This window comes from Hyperolius riggenbachi, chromosome 6, assembly GCF_040937935.1.
Source record: "Hyperolius riggenbachi isolate aHypRig1 chromosome 6, aHypRig1.pri, whole genome shotgun sequence".
Lineage (NCBI taxonomy): Eukaryota > Metazoa > Chordata > Amphibia > Anura > Hyperoliidae > Hyperolius > Hyperolius riggenbachi.
In genome coordinates this window covers 160,189,989-160,213,201 of record NC_090651.1, presented here as the reverse complement: position 1 = coordinate 160,213,201, position 23,213 = coordinate 160,189,989, and the positions used below count along the sequence as shown (strand labels likewise).

At 45.1% G+C, this 23,213-nt stretch overlaps 1 long non-coding RNA gene across 4 annotated transcripts in view; it reads right to left on the bottom strand.

Annotated features, from left to right (window-relative positions):
* Positions 1–15,797: 15,797 nt before the first annotated feature.
* The window catches only part of LOC137521191 (uncharacterized), a 77,242-nt gene continuing 69,826 nt past the window's right edge, over positions 15,798–23,213 (bottom strand). For all 4 annotated transcript variants that reach the window (XR_011022072.1, XR_011022071.1, XR_011022074.1 and 1 more), the window contains exon 5: positions 15,798–16,047. This is a non-coding gene — a long non-coding RNA (uncharacterized lncRNA). The remainder of the gene's footprint in view (positions 16,048–23,213) is intronic.

Here is a 23,213-nt window from a genome sequence, read left to right as displayed (position 1 = left end):
AGACCAATTGGAACCAGAACCTACCGAACCATGCCCGTCAGTACTACAAGCCTCAGTGTGATACCCATCAGAACCACGACTTCCAGAAAAAAAAAACCCGAAACTCTCTGAGCGATACCCACCGCCTTCCAGGGACTGTTCAAAAACGCCAAAGCCTTTGCAATGCCCACCGGAACTGTCCTTACCAACACAAAACCCACTGTTGAACCAGTCCAAGGTACCAGGACAAGTTTCCTCAGAGATCTCCCAGAACACTTGGAAGCTCCAAAGAGATCCCCACAGGTTAGAACGCCCCTTAGGCTCACATGGAGAACTATCAAGAACCCCTATGGAACCCAGGGCAATTCCAGAGTCAGGGTTACAAGGACAAACATCAAGATCAGGGCTTTTAGGGACCAGAACCATCTCTGGGCATGCAGGCCAACCGGCAATATCAGAACATGTCTCCACTAGGGAAGCATGTGAGCACGCTAACACAGACACACTTGGGCAATCTGGCACACGAAGCACATCTGGGCACACTGGCACAAGAGAGACTTCTGGGCACGTCAAGGAACTGCGAACCTCAAAGTCAGTCAAGATAGGACCGAAACCAGGACTGGGCAAAAAAAATCATCATGACTAGACTTCACAGTTACTGGATTCTCACTAAAAAATGCAGGATCAGACTTAGATGTCTCTGATTCCAGCAAGGTTATTAACAAATCATGTTCAGGGGCATTTACAAGACAGGACAAATCTTCTGATGTATGCACCGAACTAGACAGGGTTCCCATAACTTCTTCTGGACTAGACAGAGACTCATCAAATACACTGGATTGGAGCTCATGAAGGGCTGCAAAACAAGTCAGTATTGCAGCAATCCCCACTGAACTAAGCAAAACTGAGGAACTCACTGGACAGGAAGGGAACTCTGGAACTTCTGCCACACCGGCCAGAAAACCAGAATTTTCCAGGATACAGGGCTGGGTTTCAGAAACACTCATTAACTCGGACTGAAATTCTGAGATTTCTATTATTTTTTCCAGCGAGTCAGAATTATCCATGTTACAGGGCAATACATTTGAAACATTCAGAGGACAGGGCTGAAGTTCCCAGACTACTGTGATATCAGAGAGGGACTCAACATCTTTAGCTAAATCAGACTGTGTACAGGGCAAGGTATCAAAAACACTTGCTGACAAAGACAACGTTTCAATAGCTTCTGCTTCACTGGGCAGAGATTCATCAAGTTTTACTAGAGCAGACTGTAGTTCCAAAACAGCTGCTAAACAAGTGAATACTACTGCAACACCCACTGAAGTAAGCAGTGCCTCAGACTCCTCTGCTAGAGGATCTGAAGTATCCAAAGTACTGGGTGAAGCATAAGACTCGGCGACCACAGCTTCACTGGACAGGATCACTGAACAGGCCATATTGCAGGGCAAAACCATGGAAGCACCTGCTGGACAGCGTAATTATTCTGTGACCTGAGCTTCATTGGAAAGATCTACTGCACAATTCATGGTACAGGGCAAATTTACTGGAACATTTTCTGAACAAGGTAATAATTCTATGATTTCAGGTTCACATAGCAGATGCTCTGAGCTATTCACGAAACTAGAGCGAGGTTTAGAGACAGGAAGATCAAGACACAATGTTTGCGCATCTGAATCACTATTCAATTGTAAAATTGGGAAATTCAGATGCTGGGGTTCTGAGGTTTCTAGACAGGATTGCTGGGACTCAGAAACTAATGTAGTGCATCTATTGGCATCTGCTGGATCAGACAGGAGTTGAACTTTATTAACACAGGTAAATTCTACAGAAGTGTTTGCAGAGGCAGGCAAAGATTTTCTAATGTCTGTTTCACTGAACAAAGACTCATGAGTACTGGCTAGGCTGGACTCAGAAGTCAGCAGGACCTCTGGGTCCTCTGCTGAGAAATTTGTGCAGGGCAAGGTTAAGGAAGTATTAGTAATTTCTGTCTTACTGGGAAGTAACACTGAGTTATCCATGGTACAGGGTGGAATTACAGGAACTTCAATTTCACACAAAAGGAGCTCTGAATCACTCGTTGAATCAGCCAAAGGTGCTGAAGCAGGCGAGTCCTCAGGAACTGAGGAAGTGGAACAATCTCCAATTGACAGTGTGTCTTCCCTGGTATCAACTGATTGAATCGCATAAAAATCATCCAAAATCATTCTCCACGCATCGATCAATGGAGCCACAAAGTCATACCCACACACACCAGTCTTTATTAGGTTATAAGCCGACTTAATGGATGCATTCAATACTAATTCACTTTTTGCACTGTAAAATTGACAAAATGAACTTGAATCTTTCTTCCATTCATAGACCAGGGCTTCCATCTCTCCTTTCTCAAATGGAGGATCCCATGCATATTTACCAGCTGAGCATTCAGGCTGATCACAGTTTGCAAATGTGTTTGTGGCAGAAACATGTATTGGGTTATTTAGCAGGCGATTGGCCGATTTCTTATTCCTAAGGATCTCCAATACCTGTAGCAAGTGTTGAACTGTAGTGTATGCAAATTTCCCTTGCTGCACGAATAAATTGATCTGTTCAATACTCTGTAATATATCTTCATAATCATATTCAGATAATTCATTTAAACAAGAACTTTTATTTTCCCTGGCTAGCAATGAAAGTTCATTAGTAGTTTCATAGGTCCATTTGACTCCCCTGAATGGTGACTGAATTTCATTATCTGCTAATGGCGGAGTCTCATTACAGATCTGATGCGCAGTCGCTAAGGGCAACGACTCCGCTGATTGTAACGCTTTTCTTTTGGAGCGTTTACGTTTGGCTTTAGACCCTGCTGCCTTAGGTGATTTATTCAAAGCAGAAGAAAAGTTATCAGAACAATTATCTACTTGCTGATTATTTTTGCAAGCAATTGAAGGAGCAGCTGATTGACAAGCTGCCAGGAGCTCATTAAAAGGGTAAGGCAAGTTAGTTTTGCGCAGCCAGTTATGGATCACAAACGCTAGAAATTCCAGCGGTCTCTCTTTCAAATTGGTATGATCCAGGACATCGTACGCCCACTGGAACAAATTTCCCTTAAACAAAACATAAATTAGCTGGCGGGCCCACGTTGAAACAGGAGTAGCCTGGAGCTCAGGATTGGCCAGGAACCTGGTACATTCAGAAAAAAACCCATTTTCTGTTTCAGAATTAAGTTTCTCAAATTTCTTAAAGGAACAGGAACCATAACAAACAGTGTCATTTTTGCTGGAAACCCCCCCCCCCCCCACAATGGGGATTGGTAATGGGGCTACCATAATGTTAGGCTTAGAGGTGTATTCTCCACAGTCAGCATGCAACACATAAGCTGACGTGAAGGAGGTACACGCACCAGCACAAGGAATCAGGATATCCCCAGTTTAGTGGAGGAGAGGACTGACTCCAATAGGAGATTGTGGTGCACAGAGCCGGTGCAGATCCGAACAGCCACAAACAATACTTTCGTGATAACGTCTCAGCGCAAAGTAGCGCTGAGCGCATAAACCAGGACTGAGGAGATCAGGACAGGTTGACAGAATGAACGCTTGCTTAACTAGCCACTACTTAGTGACAGCAAGCGTCCACAACAAGACAGACTGGAATGAGGCAGCCAATGCGTTGCAGCGATGGCGTGCCTCACAAAGACAGGACAGGATAGTCAGGAAATAGGAGGATCAAGATAGATGAACGTAACACAGACAAATATACAATAAGTATGTTTTCCTAGCGTATTACAATTACAGCTATCAATGAAACTATTTGTAACGTCTGACTAACATATGTATATATCGGCAATGAACCGATATATGACATAAGCAGGAACACTGACTAGGACTGGAGCAATACAGGGAACAGGACTCAGAAGGATTCGCTATCTCTTCGCAGAGATGAACGCAATCCACAAACAGAACCAGGAGCAGGATACTAACTCAGCACGGGTGATCACGATACGCGCAAACTACCAAAACGTGCTGGAAGGCTGACTAACTGAACACAGGATATAAACAGTTTGTGTACGTATATATCAGCGACACTGATGTATCAACGTAACACGAATACAAGGAAAATAACAAAACATGCAAGTATGCGTATATATTGGCGATGAACCAATATATGACACAAGACAAGCAGAGTAACAACTTCTAGAACAAGAGCAGAACTAGGAGGACTCGCTGACCCCTTCGCAGGAGTCAGCGCAGTCCACACGGACTAGGAACGAGGTGGGGCACGAGCAGAGTAACAGACAGAATCTGAGACTATGGTAGCCCATGGAGCATTGCAGGAAGCAGTTCTTTATACTGAGGTCATCCAATGGGAACAGACATGCAGATTCCCACACAAGTGAATGGTAATTAATCACAGGCTGACAGCAGGAAAAGGCAGACAATGATATGCAGCCTGCAGGAAAGGGATTGCCACTCCATTGCAGCAGACAATGTTTGTTTTCACAAAAGCATATTAAACTGTCATTAACTTCAGAGCGACTGCAGATGGAATCAGCAACTAGTTTAAGTGCAAACCAAACTATGCAAGCAAATGCATGTAATGACATCAGAACTGCTTGGGTTGCAATACCACTGCAGCCAGCAGTAAACGCTGCAGAAGCGATCGTAATAGTACCCCCCCCCCCCTTAAACGCGGCCTCCGGACGCCTATAAAAACTGACATATTTCTCCTGAACCACCCAAACCAAAAAATCAGAAGTGGAAAATCCAGCAAACTGATCTGACTGATAATTCATGAAGGTCGGAACAGCACGACAAAACCAAATTCCCGAATCAGTCTCACCAAAACTAGACCAATTGGAACCAGAACCTACCGAACCATGCCCGTCAGTACTACAAGCCTCAGTGTGATACCCATCAGAACCACGACTTCCAGAAAAAAAAACCCCGAAACTCTCTGAGCGATACCCACCGCCTTCCAGGGACTGTCCAAAAACGCCAAAGCCTTTGCAATGCCCACCGGAACTGTCCTTACCAACACAAAACCCACTGTTGAACCAGTCCAAGGTACCAGGACAAGTTTCCTCAGAGATCTCCCAGAACACTTGGAAGCTCCAAAGAGATCCCCACAGGTTAGAACGCCCCTTAGGCTCACATGGAGAACTATCAAGAACCCCTATGGAACCCAGGGCAATTCCAGAGTCAGGGTTACAAGGACAAACATCAAGATCAGGGCTTTTAGGGACCAGAACCATCTCTGGGCATGCAGGCCAACCGGCAATATCAGAACATGTCTCCACTAGGGAAGCATGTGAGCACGCTAACACAGACACACTTGGGCAATCTGGCACACGAAGCACATCTGGGCACACTGGCACAAGAGAGACTTCTGGGCACGTCAAGGAACTGCGAACCTCAAAGTCAGTCAAGATAGGACCGAAACCAGGACTGGGCAAAAAAAATCATCATGACTAGACTTCACAGTTACTGGATTCTCACTAAAAAATGCAGGATCAGACTTAGATGTCTCTGATTCCAGCAAGGTTATTAACAAATCATGTTCAGGGGCATTTACAAGACAGGACAAATCTTCTGATGTATGCACCGAACTAGACAGGGTTCCCATAACTTCTTCTGGACTAGACAGAGACTCATCAAATACACTGGATTGGAGCTCATGAAGGGCTGCAAAACAAGTCAGTATTGCAGCAATCCCCACTGAACTAAGCAAAACTGAGGAACTCACTGGACAGGAAGGGAACTCTGGACCTTCTGCCACACCGGCCAGAAAACCAGAATTTTCCAGGATACAGGGCTGGGTTTCAGAAACACTCATTAACTCGGACTGAAATTCTGAGATTTCTATTATTTTTTCCAGCGAGTCAGAATTATCCATGTTACAGGGCAATACATTTGAAACATTCAGAGGACAGGGCTGAAGTTCCCAGACTACTGTGATATCAGAGAGGGACTCAACATCTTTAGCTAAATCAGACTGTGTACAGGGCAAGGTATCAAAAACACTTGCTGACAAAGACAACGTTTCAATAGCTTCTGCTTCACTGGGCAGAGATTCATCAAGTTTTACTAGAGCAGACTGTAGTTCCAAAACAGCTGCTAAACAAGTGAATACTACTGCAACACCCACTGAAGTAAGCAGTGCCTCAGACTCCTCTGCTAGAGGATCTGAAGTATCCAAAGTACTGGGTGAAGCATAAGACTCAGCGACCACAGCTTCACTGGACAGGATCACTGAACAGGCCATATTGCAGGGCAAAACCATGGAAGCACCTGCTGGACAGCGTAATGATTCTGTGACCTGAGCTTCATTGGAAAGATCTACTGCACAATTCATGGTACAGGGCAAATTTACTGGAACATTTTCTGAACAAGGTAATAATTCTATGATTTCAGGTTCACATAGCAGATGCTCTGAGCTATTCACGAAACTAGAGCGAGGTTTAGAGACAGGAAGATCAAGACACAATGTTTGCGCATCTGAATCACTATTCAATTGTAAAATTGGGAAATTCAGATGCTGGGGTTCTGAGGTTTCTAGACAGGATTGCTGGGACTCAGAAACTAATGTAGTGCATCTATTGGCATCTGCTGGATCAGACAGGAGTTGAACTTTATTAACACAGGTAAATTCTACAGAAGTGTTTGCAGAGGCAGGCAAAGATTTTCTAATGTCTGTTTCACTGAACAAAGACTCATGAGTACTGGCTAGGCTGGACTCAGAAGTCAGCAGGACCTCTGGGTCCTCTGCTGAGAAATTTGTGCAGGGCAAGGTTAAGGAAGTATTAGTAATTTCTGTCTTACTGGGAAGTAACACTGAGTTATCCATGGTACAGGGTGGAATTACAGGAACTTCAATTTCACACAAAAGGAGCTCTGAATCACTCGTTGAATCAGCCAAAGGTGCTGAAGCAGGCGAGTCCTCAGGAACTGAGGAAGTGGAACAATCTCCAATTGACAGTGTGTCTTCCCTGGTATCAACTGATTGAATCGCATAAAAATCATCCAAAATCATTCTCCACGCATCGATCAATGGAGCCACAAAGTCATACCCACACACACCAGTCTTTATTAGGTTATAAGCCGACTTAATGGATGCATTCAATACTAATTCACTTTTTGCACTGTAAAATTGACAAAATGAACTTGAATCTTTCTTCCATTCATAGACCAGGGCTTCCATCTCTCCTTTCTCAAATGGAGGATCCCATGCATATTTACCAGCTGAGCATTCAGGCTGATCACAGTTTGCAAATGTGTTTGTGGCAGAAACATGTATTGGGTTATTTAGCAGGCGATTGGCCGATTTCTTATTCCTAAGGATCTCCAATACCTGTAGCAAGTGTTGAACTGTAGTGTATGCAAATTTCCCTTGCTGCACAAATAAATTGATCTGTTCAATACTCTGTAATATATCTTCATAATCATATTCAGATAATTCATTTAAACAAGAACTTTTATTTTCCCTGGCTAGCAATGAAAGTTCATTAGTAGTTTCATAGGTCCATTTGACTCCCCTGAATGGTGACTGAATTTCATTATCTGCTAATGGCGGAGTCTCATTACAGATCTGATGCGCAGTCGCTAAGGGCAACGACTCCGCTGATTGTAACGCATTTCTTTTGGAGCGTTTACGTTTGGCTTTAGACCCTGCTGCCTTAGGTGATTTATTCAAAGCAGAAGAAAAGTTATCAGAACAATTATCTACTTGCTGATTATTTTTGCAAGCAATTGAAGGAGCAGCTGATTGACAAGCTGCCAGGAGCTCATTAAAAGGGTAAGGCAAGTTAGTTTTGCGCAGCCAGTTATGGATCACAAACGCTAGAAATTCCAGCGGTCTCTCTTTCAAATTGGTATGATCCAGGACATCGTACGCCCACTGGAACAAATTTCCCTTAAACAAAACATAAATTAGCTGGCGGGCCCACGTTGAAACAGGAGTAGCCTGGAGCTCAGGATTGGCCAGGAACCTGGTACATTCAGAAAAAAACCCATTTTCTGTTTCAGAATTAAGTTTCTCAAATTTCTTAAAGGAACAGGAACCATAACAAACAGTGTCATTTTTGCTGGAAACCCCCCCCCCCACAATGGGGATTGGTAATGGGGCTACCATAATGTTAGGCTTGGAGGTGTATTCTCCACAGTCAGCATGCAACACATAAGCTGACGTGAAGGAGGTACACGCACCAGCACAAGGAATCAGGATATCCCCAGTTTAGTGGAGGAGAGGACTGACTCCAATAGGAGATTGTGGTGCACAGAGCCGGTGCAGATCCGAACAGCCACAAACAATACTTTCGTGATAACGTCTCAGCGCAAAGTAGCGCTGAGCGCATAAACCAGGACTGAGGAGATCAGGACAGGTTGACAGAATGAACGCTTGCTTAACTAGCCACTACTTAGTGACAGCAAGCGTCCACAACAAGACAGACTGGAATGAGGCAGCCAATGCGTTGCAGCGATGGCGTGCCTTACAAAGACAGGACAGGATAGTCAGGAAATAGGAGGATCAAGATACATGAACGTAACACAGACAAATATACAATAAGTATGTTTTCCTAGCGTATTACAATTACAGCTATCAATGAAACTATTTGTAACGTCTGACTAATATATGTATATATCGGCAATGAACCGATATATGACATAAGCAGGAACACTGACTAGGACTGGAGCAATACAGGGAACAGGACTCAGAAGGATTCGCTATCTCTTCGCAGAGATGAACGCAATCCACAAACAGAACCAGGAGCAGGATACTAACTCAGCACGGGTGATCACGATACGCGCAAACTACCAAAACGTGCTGGAAGGCTGACTAACTGAACACAGGATATAAACAGTTCGTGTACGTATATATCAGCGACACTGATGTATCAACGTAACACGAATACAAGGAAAATAACAAAACATGCAAGTATGCGTATATATTGGCGATGAACCAATATATGACACAAGACAAGCAGAGTAACAACTTCTAGAACAAGAGCAGAACTAGGAGGACTCGCTGACCCCTTCGCAGGAGTCAGCGCAGTCCACACGGACTAGGAACGAGGTGGGGCACGAGCAGAGTAACAGACAGAATCTGAGACTATGGTAGCCCATGGAGCATTGCAGGAAGCAGTTCTTTATACTGAGGTCATCCAATGGGAACAGACATGCAGATTCCCACACAAGTGAATGGTAATTAATCACAGGCTGACAGCAGGAAAAGGCAGACAATGATATGCAGCCTGCAGGAAAGGGATTGCCACTCCATTGCAGCAGACAATGTTTGTTTTCACAAAAGCATATTAAACTGTCATTAACTTCAGAGCGACTGCAGATGGAATCAGCAACTAGTTTAAGTGCAAACCAAACTATGCAAGCGAATGCATGTAATAACATCAGAACTGCTTGGGTTGCAATACCACTGCAGCCAGCAGTAAACGCTGCAGAAGCGATCGTAATATAACCTTAGCTTTGATGAATTGACTGACTCCAGCCTGGACCCTGATACTCTGGTGTTTAAATACAACAAATGTGTGTCCTCCACCTTTGAGACCATTGCTCCTCTGTGCACCAAATATCTTACTCCACACCATCATGCACAGTGGTTTGATAACGCTATAAAAGAGCTGAAAAGACAAGGCCGAAAACTTGAGAGACTGTGGCGCAAATCTCAGTCCCCAGAAGACAAACATGCCTTAATCCTCCACTTGAAGAACTACTAAAAGGTAATCACGGGAAAAAAATCATCCTTTCTATCACAAGAGATTGCAAATGCAGTTAACAAACCAGCCCAACTGTTCCGCACAGTGGAAAAACTCTGCAACCCAGCATGTCAAAAACTTAATATCGAGTCTTCAAAGGACCTCTGTGACCAATTTGCCCATTTCTTCACAAACAAAGTCTCCGCTATAAGGTCCGCCATCCAACTTACAGCATCTGAGCCTAATATAGCGCCGAAGACCATTAGCAGAGACAACGTAACACCTTGGTCAAACTTCAAAGAAATTGATGAAGAAGTAACATCAAGCAGCCTCCTTCACCTCCGCCTAACTACCTGTGACCTGGATCCTGGCCCAACACAGTTCATGTTGAACTGCCCCGACCTGTTCGTACCAGTATTCCTCAAAATTGTTAACTGTTCCTTACAATCAGGGATATTTCCTGCTTTACTGAAGGAAGCAATCATCAGGCCTCTCCTCAAAAACCCTCCCTGGACCCAGATGCAATGACCAGCTACAGACCTGTCTCTAACCTCCCCTTTCTGGGAAAAAGTTGTTTACCTCCAGCTAGAAGCCAAAATCCTACAAAACAACAGTTATGACCCATTCCAGTCTGGCTTCAGGAAATACCACAGCACTGAAACTGCCCTCATCCAAATATGCAACCACCTGCTCATGGCAAGAGACAGAGGAGAGTGCTCGATCCTCATACTGCTAGACCTTTCTGCAGCCTTTGATACAGTTGACCATGACATCTTGATAAACAGGCTACAGGAATACTGCGGCATTGATGGCATAGTTCTTCAGTGGTTCCAATCCTTCTTGAGTGGCAGAACCCATAAAGTGTCTATGGGGCCCTTCCTGTCCACCCCTGTATCACTTAAGTATGGGGTGCCCCAGGGCTCAATCCTCTCTCCCCTGCTTTTCACGATTTACATGTTACCGCTTGGAAAACTAATCCAAAAACATGGCCTGACATACCACTGCTATGCAGACGACACCCAACTATATCTTTCCTTCAAGCCTGGTGTGACAGACCCAACTCTAACTATAAACGCCTGCTTACGTAAGCTACAGCAATGGATGAATGACAACTGGCTGAAACTAAATGCAGACAAAACTGAAGTCCTGATTGGAGGGCAGAGCATGATAACAAAACAACTTAACTTGCAGTCTTCATCACTGGGAATAGGAGGCACGGATCTACGCAGCTCTGATCATGTGCGTAGCCTGGGAGTTCTAATTGATGGGAATTTAAACTTCAGAACTCAAATCTCTGCTGTGGTGAAATCATCCTATTTTCACCTGAAGAACATTGCAAAAATCAAGCACCTCATCCCCCCAGAAGATCTGCCAACCTTAGTCCATGCCTTCATCACATCCCGACTGGACTACTGCAATGCTCTCTACACTGGCCTTCCAAAAAAGGTCTTGTACCGCCTACAGCTGATACAGAATACTGCTGCCAGACTGCTAACCAACCAACCCCGTCACTGCCACATAACGCCAGTCCTGCACTCCCTTCACTGGCTACCTATAGAATGGAGGGTCCTATTCAAGATCGGCCTACTGACATTTAAATCCCTGAATAATCTGGGCCCTGGATACATGAAAGATATGTTGCAGCTGCGTAGCAATCCCCGCATTCTCAGATCCACAGGTTCTAATAATCTAGTCATATCCAGAGTCCACCTGGAAACTTTTGGTCCCAGAGCCTTTTGTCATGCTGCCCCTACGTTTTGGAACTCCCTACCTCAACAGATCAGGACAGCTCCATCCCTAGCCATGTTTAAATCCAGACTGAAAACCCACCTGTTCAGTTTGGCATTTGCAGAATTATAACTTTTGTTGTGTGAATACTTCATCCTACTACCAATTACTGAATCTGAGAGAGCCTAAGCGCTTTGAGTCCTATGGGAGAAAAGCGCTATAGAAATGTTATTGTATTGTATTGTATTCTCCATCTCCGAAGTCTCGTTCTCTATACAGTTACATTACGAGACGTCACCAAGCCTCGTAATGTAACTGTACAGAAAACGAGACTTCGGAGATGGAAGAGGGTGTGCGCCGCAGCCGTCGCTGGAGAAAGCCCTCGGGTGAGTAGAGCTATTAACTCAACGGGCTGAGATGGGGGGGAGGGAATCGGGAGAAGGGGAGAGGAGGGGGATAGGCCACCCACACAGCTGCCATAGAAGGGGGATCCCCCCACCTGCACAGAGGGGGATCCCCCCGCACAGCCGCCATAGAAGGGGGAGCCCCCGCACATTCTGTGCCCACCGATCCGCTTCCCGGGGATTCCATAGGGTGGCTGGATGCTTGTTCTGCACGCTGGAGTAGCACAGATCGCTACCCACAGCGTGCAGACAGGCATCCAGCCATCCTGGGGAATCCCTCTGATGAGAAAAAAATGCAGCCGGCGGGCCAGAGAAAAAGGAAATCTCCCTGTCGGCATGGACAAGCTCAGCTCGTCATTAACGTTTTTTGCAAGTTTTTGCTGGACGAGCTCGTCCATACTGCCAGGGTGGTTAAACCACCAGCAAACAAGAAAATAATTAGAATAATTTTGATAGTACTTTTACCTACTTTTTGGTGCTTTTTAAATTTCAAAGTGCTGAAAAGTTATTTTAAAGAGAAGATGTATCTCCCAGGAGAAAACTCGGAATTGCATATGGGCCTGTAACTGGTTTGAGCTCCTGTGGGACCTTTCTCAAGAAAGAAAGGCTAATGCATTTTTAAGGATCAGTCAATGTGGAGTAATTTAAGTTTCCATAATGTTTCCACTATTACATGAACAACAACATAATTATGATCTATCTTCCTTGCTGGCTCATTTCAAAGCTAGAGTATTGTACCATGTTAGCCATCACATCAGTAAAAGAACTGAGTCTAAAGAAGGCATAGCAATAAAAGCAGCATTTCAATAAGCATTCCAGTGTTATGAGATCAGCAGAAGTGAATTTGGAGATGAGATTGTGACTGAACAGTCCAGGTTAATAGGTAAACAGACGACAGATTAACTGTTCATTTATAAAACATAAAAGCTATCTGCCTATACATAACTTGCCTATACAGTAGTTTAGGCCCATAATGAGGGTAATGGGTTACAATATTCTTATCAACTAGTTGATGCCTTTTGATAGTGGTGCGACAACAGGCCTTGGGCGCTGCTGGAATGTACAAATTTGGCCCGGATTATGATGTTTCACCTTCTGGTGGCAACATACATTACACTGGGTGTACTTCTGCAGCTCACTAGAAGGTGGCTTTCTTCAGCCTATGGACAAACATTGCAATTCCCTCTGTTGCCTGTGGGTGGTATCTAAAATTATATTATCTTATGTTTTCCATAAGTAGCTGCTTCCCACTAGCCTGTAATTAATTATGTAACAGATGTAGACTGCTTACTTAATGATTCTTTTTGTACTCAGGACTTTGCCAGAATATTTGGTGGCTAGAACTTGAGTACTGCCAAACTTCTGGACACTCTGTTTTTGTTTTGAACTTGATGTGTAATCTTGATTTCTCCAGCTCTAACATTGTATTCTGACTTTTGACTTTGCAATTGTTCGCTGATCTTGTATTAAGTATTCTTGTATATACTGTGTTCGCTCTTAGTTCGGTTTGTGTTAATTGGGGGTTTCTGCGTATTTTCGCTTATACTCATTGTTTGGTCTTAAGTTCATTGCTGTGGGGTGGTCATCCACTATTTGTCTGTGCAGCTCAGGATAGCAGCATATCCCCCAACCAGTGCAATTACACAGAGTGTCCCCTAAAAAAACATAATTAAGCAGTTATCCCTCCAAACAACGTAAAGAGCCAGTGTTTTTTCCACGCACGAGATGAGTAGACAGTACATCATCCTCCAAAATAATTAGAAATTGTGTCAGCTCAAACAGCGGGGACAGAGCGGCGTGACCGGCGGGAGCAACGGATTATTACGGCGATTAGTCGGTATACGCGTTTTAGCGTACCAGCAGCCTCTGGTCCTTAAGGGGGCAGAGGCTGCTTGTACCGAAGTAGTTAATGATTACCACTACTCAAAGTATCTATAGAAGTGATTATTACGAGCACAGGACCAATAGAGAGCTAATACGGTAGTTGAGGAAGGGCCCTTCGGGGCCCCGATGCGGTCGCTACCTCTGCACCCCCTATTGCTACGCCCCTGAGTTAAGTTTTTAGACTCAGTTATAACCTGTTTTGTCATAGTATATATTGGTGTGCTGATCACCCCTGAGACATACATGTTACCTGATCTCCCCCTTTTTGGTATATTTAAATTAATTCCATTTGTAGCTGTATTATTTAATAGGCTTCACATACATTTTCATATCAAATAGCGATGATTATAAGCGAACATAATATACACTTAAAGTGAATGGGAACCGCATTTTTTAAAAAAATGAAGCAAATACTTACCTAAGGAGAGGGAAGGCTCTGGGTTGTATACCGTCTCCTCCCTCGATGCTCTCTATCCTGTGCTGGCTCCATACTTCACAGGCTTGAGCGTGCAAGAGAGCATGCTTGCGCAGGTGCAGTACAGGGCCGCCCTTCTTAAGGAGCATCGGCTCCCTGAAGACTTCTTAAAGAGAATCTGTACTCTAAAATTTTTACAGCAAAAAGCATACCATTCCATTCATTATGTTCTCCTGGGCCCCTCTGTGCTGTTTCTGCCACTCTCTGCTGCAATCCTGGCTTGTAATTAACAGTTTTAGGCAGTGTTTAAAAACAAACTAACCAGCTTGAGATAGGCTCACATAAGCAGAGTGTGTGAGTCATACAGAGCCTGCAGGGGGCCTGCAGAGGGTGTGTATCGCTTCTATCCAATCACAAGCAGCCCTGCACATTCCACACTTTCCGGTGACAGAGGCGACAGAAGAAAACAGATTAGACCATATAACAGAGATAACACAGCCACAGTGCAATTAGGAAAGGCTGCAGTAAGCCAGAACACATTAGAACAGGCAAAGGAACTTATAGGATAGAAGAACTAAGGCTGAAAATCTTGTTACAGAGTCTCTTTAAGCCTCCTTCGGCCGGGTAAAGCAGTATTTGACTAAATTAGTCAAATATTGCTACCGGGCAAGCCAGCACTGGAACGAGGGGACCAGGAGAGGAGCGGGAAGGCTCTATAGGACCCAGAGCCTTCCCTCTCCTTGGGCAAGTATCTGTCTCGTTTTTTAAATGTGCTTCCCATTCACTTTAAACGTCAATGAAAGTAAAAATTCTACTTTTTCTGACAAAATAGTAGTCCTGTAGCTTCAAATCTATACATTACAAGGATTTTGAGTGGCACTATCTAAAATTACTTTCACTCATCTATGTGAGATGAACAGTTTCTCTTCATTTGAACAAACTGGCCCAATAGGGCAGTATGAATTGTAGTACTTGGCTGATATGAAGCAGAACAATAATATCCAAAACTCTCTTCCTACAAATACAGTGTACTTCTCTGAATCATTTTGCTTTGCATAACTGATTACATTAACATCCACAAATGTGTCCTTAGAAATTTTTATTTGAAACTGAGCTTCACAAAACCGTTTGTATAACGTTCAGAAAACAGTGTTTGAACTTTTTTTTCCCTAAGTACGGTTTTCCTAACTACAGTTTATACAATTTTATCTCAGCCCAGACAGGATCTGTCTTCTGTATTAGAGCCTTCTGAAGCTGAGAAGCTTGTTCCACAAAAATCCAATGCTGTCAGTTTATTTTTTCATTATTTACCAAAGGTTTGTAAAGTACAAGTATTTGGTTGTCTGTGTGAAATAGGTAGATGTACAACTACAAAACCTGTACAACTGTTACCTAGGTTACCTAAAGGAAACCAAACAACTATATGCAGTTTGAACAAATGAGAGGGGAAAGATGCAGTAGTTTACATGTGATGTGAGTAATCCATAAATATTCCACATGAGGGAGCTCTGGAAGCAGTAATGTTTTTGTTTTCCAGCACAATCCACTGACTACAGGAATATTGTGGTTACATTTTTTTTAATTCTAGCAATTTCATTTTTACACACACAATTTCTTATATTTTTGTATGTTCATTATAAAACGTTATGTGGCGTTTCCACAGTTGTAAAATTATTTGCTGGTCTTGAAAACTTATACAGGGAACAGTGGAAGGAAATCTTTATTATTGGAGATAAAAATAGGTTTAGACAAGATTTTTTTTTTTTATTATACTCATTACACGAATGATTTCATATCCTTTTAAAGAGAGTTTTGGAGTGTTGCATGTTGTTTTCTGTAATCCAAGGCATACACTTCATGTTATTCTTGCTGGTCCGTTTAAAGGGAAACTGTTCATTCCACAGAGAACTTGAGAGTTGAGCCCAAGTGATGAGAGGTATATTTTTATGTGCTTCCTGGTGTGGATGATTAATAATAATGAATATCATATTGTAATAAAAAGACAGATCCATGCTGATAAAAAGTTATAAATAGGAACACTCAGAGAAAACAAAGTCAATGGGCCTGATTCACAAAGCGGTGATAACTCAGTTATCACGCCTAAAAGACTTTAGGTGTGATAACCTTTGCACTAGCAAAATTATCACCGTTTTGTGCTATAATTCGCGCGAAGCTCCCGCGCACCAAGTTTTTGCAAAGTCCCATAGGGTTTAATGGGCGCTTCGCGCGAAGCACGGTGCGCTGCGCGCGTAGCGCGGTGTGCTGCGCGCGGGAGTTCGCGCAAATTCCTTCAGATCACGCCTAAACTAAGTTTAGGCGTGATAAAGGGCTTTTCACAGGCGTGCAAAGTGTTTGCACCGCTTTGTGAATCAGGCCCTATGGCTTTTTTCTACATCTTATAACATGGATTGTGTGAGAATCAGTTGTGTCATTAGGAAAGGTTTCCCATACTCATGACAGGCCCATTTTAAAATCTGCGGTCAGAGATGGTGCCAGTATGGTTGTGAGAAGGGTGCCAACACTGGGCTGAATATAGATGAGATGGACAGTGCATGGTGTAGCTAAAGAAGAAATGTGCAAACTATTTTCATACTTTCCTGCCTTTTGCATCCAATTTCAACCATGTTTTTACTGTAATCCTGGTAAGTAAGTCTGCCCTCCTTAAAGAAGAACTGTAACCAAAGATTAAACTTTATCCCAATTAGTAGCTGATACCCCCTTTCCCATGAGGAAGCTTTACCTTTTTTCAAACGGATCATCAGAGGGCTCTGTATGGCTGATATGGTGGTGAAACCCCTACCACAGTGTGATGTCAGCACATAGGTACTGACATCACAGCCTTGTTGTATTGTGGGAAATAACAGTTGTTTCCAACTGCCAAAAAAGCAGCATCTCCTTCCACAGACATCACCTGCCAGCAGTAAAGATGTCATCATGTGATAAATTTCAGAATGTAAATCAGGGACAGGAAAGATTTTACAACAATAACCAAAGACTAAAAAATGTACACTAATTATTGTAAAAATTAAGCACTTCTTTCATTACACTATTTTCACTTCAGTTCCTCTGTAATTTGGAAGACACATGATCAATTATGATTTTCCTAACCACCAACTTAATCTACTAATCGAAGTAGCAATTAACATGAGTAATTAGCACACAGTGCCATTAAAAAAGGTGGTTCAAAGATATACCATGTATAAATATTTGCTAAATACATGCTTATATTATACTTATAAATAATAAATATTTATTCAAAGTTTGCACTTACATTCCATGCAGTATAATGCAAGCTTTTGGAATTATTGGAAGCGGGCGCCACCCCACACGGTATCCCTGGCTGAACGTCACTCACTGGGCTTTGTGACAAAACCAGTAGGGAGGGGATCAACATGGATGTCTGAACAAGCAAACACGAGGAGTTGGTGGGAATGCCTACTGTGGATGAGGAGTGAAGGGGGAAGCCCAGTAAGTAGGAGACTTGGCAGGGTGGAACCCGCTTCCAATAATTCCAAAAATTTTGCATTATACCACATTGAATGTAAGTGCAAACTTTAATCAATATTTAACATTTTAAGTAGCTCTGCCGAATGGCTGTTTAATTAGTAGTGAGGTACATATTGTAACTATGAGGAAGTACAGCATTGGGGGTCAAGCAATACACCCTTATATGGGGGATGTCTTTTGGCTGATTTGGGAATGGCAGGGCCTATTGTATTGTACATACCAATCAGAAGAATCTGCAATGTAGGAGTGATTTTGAACCCCACCCACTGACTAGGGTTGACCCTCACTCATTTAAAGAGAAACTCCAGTGAAAATAATGCAATAAAAAAGTGCTTTGTTTTTACAATAATTATGTATAAATTATTTAGTCAGTGTTTGCCCACTGTAAAATCTTTCCTCTCCTTGACTTACATTCTGACATTTATCACATGGTAACACCTTTACTGCAGGCAGGTGATGTCAGTTGAAAGAGATGCTGCTTGCTTTTTTAGCAGTTGGAAACAGCTGTAAATAGCTGTTATTTCCCACAATGCAACAAGGCTCCCACAGTGTGATGTGAGAACCATGGTCCTGACATCACACTGTGGGAGAGGTAGCACCACAATATCAGCCATACAGAGCTCCCTAATGATCCGTTTGTGAAAATAAATAGATTTCTCATGGGAAAGGGGGTATCAGTTACTGATTGAGATGAAGTTTGATTCTTGGTTACGGTTTCTCTTTAAGGAGAAGCTGTTGAGGCGACTAGTAGCTCTGACTTGAGTGTGCCATATATTATATATTTTTTCAAGTACATTATTTGTTTTTGGGGCCATGGTGGGTGGTGGTTGTGAGTGTACTGTGTTTTTGCTATTTTTACCTTGACAAAGCCTCCTCGAGGTGAAACATGTATGATTTTGTCACTTTGCCACACCTGCACAAACTCCTACCTAGCACCACAGAACTACAATAACCTTGCAGGTAGATGTAGCAAATTGACTGACAGATAGTATCCACCAAACAGAACCAATAACAATCATACAAGGCACAGTATCACAAGTATAATAGTCACCTGAGGCCTGGAGGATGAGGCAATCCAGATGAGAGTCAGATGACTGCAAGCAGGAGTAATGGTATGCAGATCAGGCACTTTAGAGATAGCATGGTCAGTACTAGCCAGATGTCAGTCCAGGCAGCGTTCTTGCAAGTCCTTATTCAGGCAGAGGTCGATCCAGGCGGCAAACAGACAGAGTCCAGGTACAATAGCAAAGTCTGCAACTGGTAATCCAATAGAGTAGGGGTCGGGAACCTATGGCTCGCGAGCCACATATGGCTCTTTTCACCCCTGCATATGGCTCTCTGGCTCCCTAAAACATCTGTGACAGAGCGGGCATGGAGAAAGTGGCAGCGCCACGCTGGGGCTTACCCAGGCTTCAGCCCCAGCTGGCGACTTATCAGCCCCTCCACCGCAAGTTCCGACCTTCACACAAGGAGCAGAGCCTGGGAGGAGGGCCTGGCGCTGTCTGTGTCAGTATGACCCACCCACCAGCGATCAGTCACCGCCCTGGCCCGGGTCATAGATGCTGGCTCAGCCATGCAGAGCGGCCTGCAAAGGTACGTTGGTGGCGTATAATTTTGTGACACATGCAACGCGCTCTCCTCCCGCGCAGCTTCAACAAGTTGCTGCCGTCCGAAGAGACAGACTGCGTCACTCCAGTCTCCAGCACTCAGTCACACCAGGCACCCACGGTGGACAGCACAGGAAACGTCCGACGGACCGAGCCGCTTCGGGAGTCGGACTGGAGCCGACTCAGCCGAGCCACTAAGCCAGAGCTCAGCAGCAGCAGGACTCGGAACTCTAGGGAAGGAAGACTCAAGGCAGCTCAAGGTGGGTGGGTGTCCACTGTCCAGCCAGCCAACTGCCAATTTTTTTTTTTTTTTGCACCAGCCACCCAGGCCTGAGCTGAGCCCAGCCCGGCACAGCACCACCACCAACCACCAGGCTTGACTCTGATCGCCCCCCCTGGGGGGCCCCAGTCCCCAGCCCACCAGCCAGACCTGAGGCCTTCCCACCACCAGCCAGGCCTGAGCTGTGCTGCGGCCCCCAGCCCACCACCACCAGCCAGGCCTGAGCTGCGCTGGGGCCCCCAGTCCACCACCACCAGCCAGGCCTGAGCTGCCCTGGGGACCCCAGCCCACCACCACCAGCCAGGCCTGAGCTGCCCTGGGGCCCCCAGCCCACCACCACCAGCCAGGCCTGAGCTGCCCTGGGGCCCCCAGCCTACCACCACCAGCCAGACCTGAGGCCTTCAGCCCACCACCAGCCAGGCCTGAGCTGCCCTGGGGCCCCCAGCCCGCCACCACCAGCCAGGCCTGAAGCCTTCAGCCCACCACCAGCCAGGCCTGAGCTGCCCTGGGGCCCCCAGCCCACCACCTCCAGCCAGGCTGGAGCCCCCAGCTCACCACCACCAATATGGCCTGAGCTGCCCTGGGGGGCCCCCAGCCCACCACCACCAGCCAGGCCAGAGGCCTCCAGCCCACCACCAGCCAGGCCTGAGGTGCCTGGGGCCCCAAGCTCACCGTCACTAGCCTGACTACATATACTGGGGACAGCTATGCACCTGGCTACATATACTGGGGACATCTATACACCTGGCTATCTGGGGACACTGGCTGTCTGTCATTATGTGCATTAACTGGTGAAACGCTGTCTCTCATTACATGCATTTACTGGGGACATTTACTGGGGAAACGCTGTCTGTCATTATGTGCATTAACTGGTGAAAAGCTGTCTCTTATGTGCATTTACTGCGGAAACACTGTGTCATTATGTGCATTAACAGGTGAAAAGCTGTCTCTTATGTGCATTTACTGGTGAAAGGCTGTCTGTCATTGCGTGCATTTACTGGTGAAAAGCTGTCTCTTATGTGCATTTACTGGGGAAACGCTGTCTGTCATTAAGTGCATTAACTGGTGAAAAGCTGTCTCTTATATGCATTTACTGGGGAAACGCTGTCTGGTATTACGTGCATTAAAGGGAACCAGAGCCAGAATAATAAAGAAGTTATACATGCCTGGGGCTTCCTCCAGCCCCATACGCGCTGATTGATCCCACGCCGCTATCCACCGCTGCCCGCAACTACGAGAACGGGCTCTCTTTGCGTATCTCTGCAGCAGTGTATAGAGAGATACGTCGAGGGCGCACTTCTCCTGCGTAGGCTGGCTCCGATGACGTCAGCGACGAGAGCCCGTTCTCATAGTTGCGGGCAGTGGTGGATTGCGGCGTGGGATCAATCAGCGCAAATGGGGCTGGAGGAAGCCCCAGGTATGTATAACTTCTTTTTAATTTTTTCAGCTAGGGTACATCTCTGGTACCCTTTAACTGGTGAAAAGCTGTCTCTTATGTGCATTTACTGGTGACATATTGTATGGCTCTCACGGAATTTCATTTTAAAATATGTCGTGTTTATGGCTCTCTCAGCCAAAAAGGTTCCCTACCCCTGCAATAGAGCGTGGTCAGGATACAGGCAGAGTCGGCACCAGGAAATCAATCTAGAGTAAGCAGTGGCGGCTCCAGGAATTTTTTTTAGGGGGTGCTATGCAGGTGCTGGACCAATTTCCGGGGGAGCTGACGACCTGCGGCGCACTTCGCGCGGCACGGCAAAAATGGGTGTGGCTACAGCCGCGGCGAAAAAATGGCGTGGTCATGACCGGGTGAGGGCCGGGCTAACTGTAATTTAAAGTGAACCCAGGGTGAGAGTGATATGGTGGCTGCCATATTTATTTCCTTTTCAACAATTCTAGTTGCCTGGCAGCCCTGCTGATCTATTTGGCTGCAGTAGTGAACTGAATTACACCAGAAACAAGCATGCAGATAATCTTGTCAGTTCTGACAATATTGTCAGAAACCCCTGACCTGCTGCATGCTTGTTCAGGGTCTATGGTTGAAAGAATTAGAGGCAGAGGACCAACACGGCAGCCAGGCAGCTGGTATTGCTTAAAAGGAGATAAATATGGCAGCCTCAATATTATTCTCACCTCGGGTTCCCTTTAAAAGTGCAACGCAAAGACAGAGGGCCCAAGTTTTGGTGACCCTTTCCCCAGAAAATTCACATAATTGTGCAGGTTTTCTCAAGAAAATACACGTAATGTGAGCAGATTTGAACAAAAAACACGTTCAGTAACCCCAATATGCACAATCGTTATCAGATATGACCCCAATATGCACAATCGTTATCAGATATGACCCCAATATGCACAATCGTTATCAGATATGACCCCAATATGCACAATCGTTATCAGATATGACCCTAATATGCACAATCGTTATCAGATATGACCCCAATATGCCCAATCGTTATCAGATATGACCCCAATATGCCCAATCGTTATCAGATATGACCCCAATATGCACAATCGTTATCAGATATGACCCCAATATGCACAATCGTTATCAGATATGACCCCAATATGCACAATCGATATCAGATTTGACCCCAATATGCACAATAGTTATCAGATATGACGCCAATATGCACAATAGTTATCAGATATGACCCCAATATGCACAATCCTTATCAGATATGACCCCAATATGTACAATCCTTAGCAGATCTGACCACAATATGCACAATGCACAGCAGATCTGACCCCAATATGCACAATGCTCAGCAGTTCTGACCCCAATATGCACAATGCTCAGCAGTTCTGACCCCAATATGCACAATGCTCAGCAGTTCTGACCCCAATATGCACAATGCTCAGCAGTTCTGACCCAAATATGCACAATGCTCAGCGGTTCTGACCCCAATATGCACAATGCTCAGCAGTTCTGACCCCACTATGCACAATGCTTAGCAGTTCTGACCCAAATATGCACAATGCTCAGCAGATCTGACCCCAATATGCACAATGCTCAGCAGTTCTGACAACAATCAGAAGCACCACCTGAAAAAGAAAAGAAAAACCCATTTACTAACCTAGTCAGAAGACCTCCTGTTCTGACCTCCTCCTCTCCCGACCTCCTTGTGGCGCGCAGCTCCCACAATCCTCTTCCTTCACGTGACTTCCTGCCTGCAGCCTGCATTACCCGGCGAGCAGGGCTACGGGAAAATGGCCGCCCGAAGCCCTGCACTGCAGACTCCAAGTCTGCAGAGCAAGGCTTCGGGCGGCCATCTTACCGTAACCCTGCTCTGCTGCTTCGGGCTGCCGCTGTGAACTGACTCGGCGTCTCTTAGACGCCTGAAGTCAGTTCACGCCAGGGGGTGCTTTGGGGTGCTTGGACAAATTTAGGGGGTGCTTGAGCACCCTCAAGCACCCCCCTGGCGCCGCCACTGAGAGTAAGCGTGGTCAAGATACAAGGCAGAATCGGCAACAGGAGTCAAAAGGTTTTGTGAGCGCATACCCAGCAACAAGCCAAAAGCTAATGCTACCACAGGCCATGCCTTGGGGCGCTCACCATGCTTAAATACAAGGACTAACCAATTAGAAACAAACAGAATTGAAAACAACCAATAGAGACTCAGCGTGTCAGCTGATTAGCTGACACGCAACACACTCACGTGGTTACTGTTTACAGGGGCAGAGCACATACTTAGAGAGCGTCCGCCGCCTACCCAATGGGAGCTGAGCACCA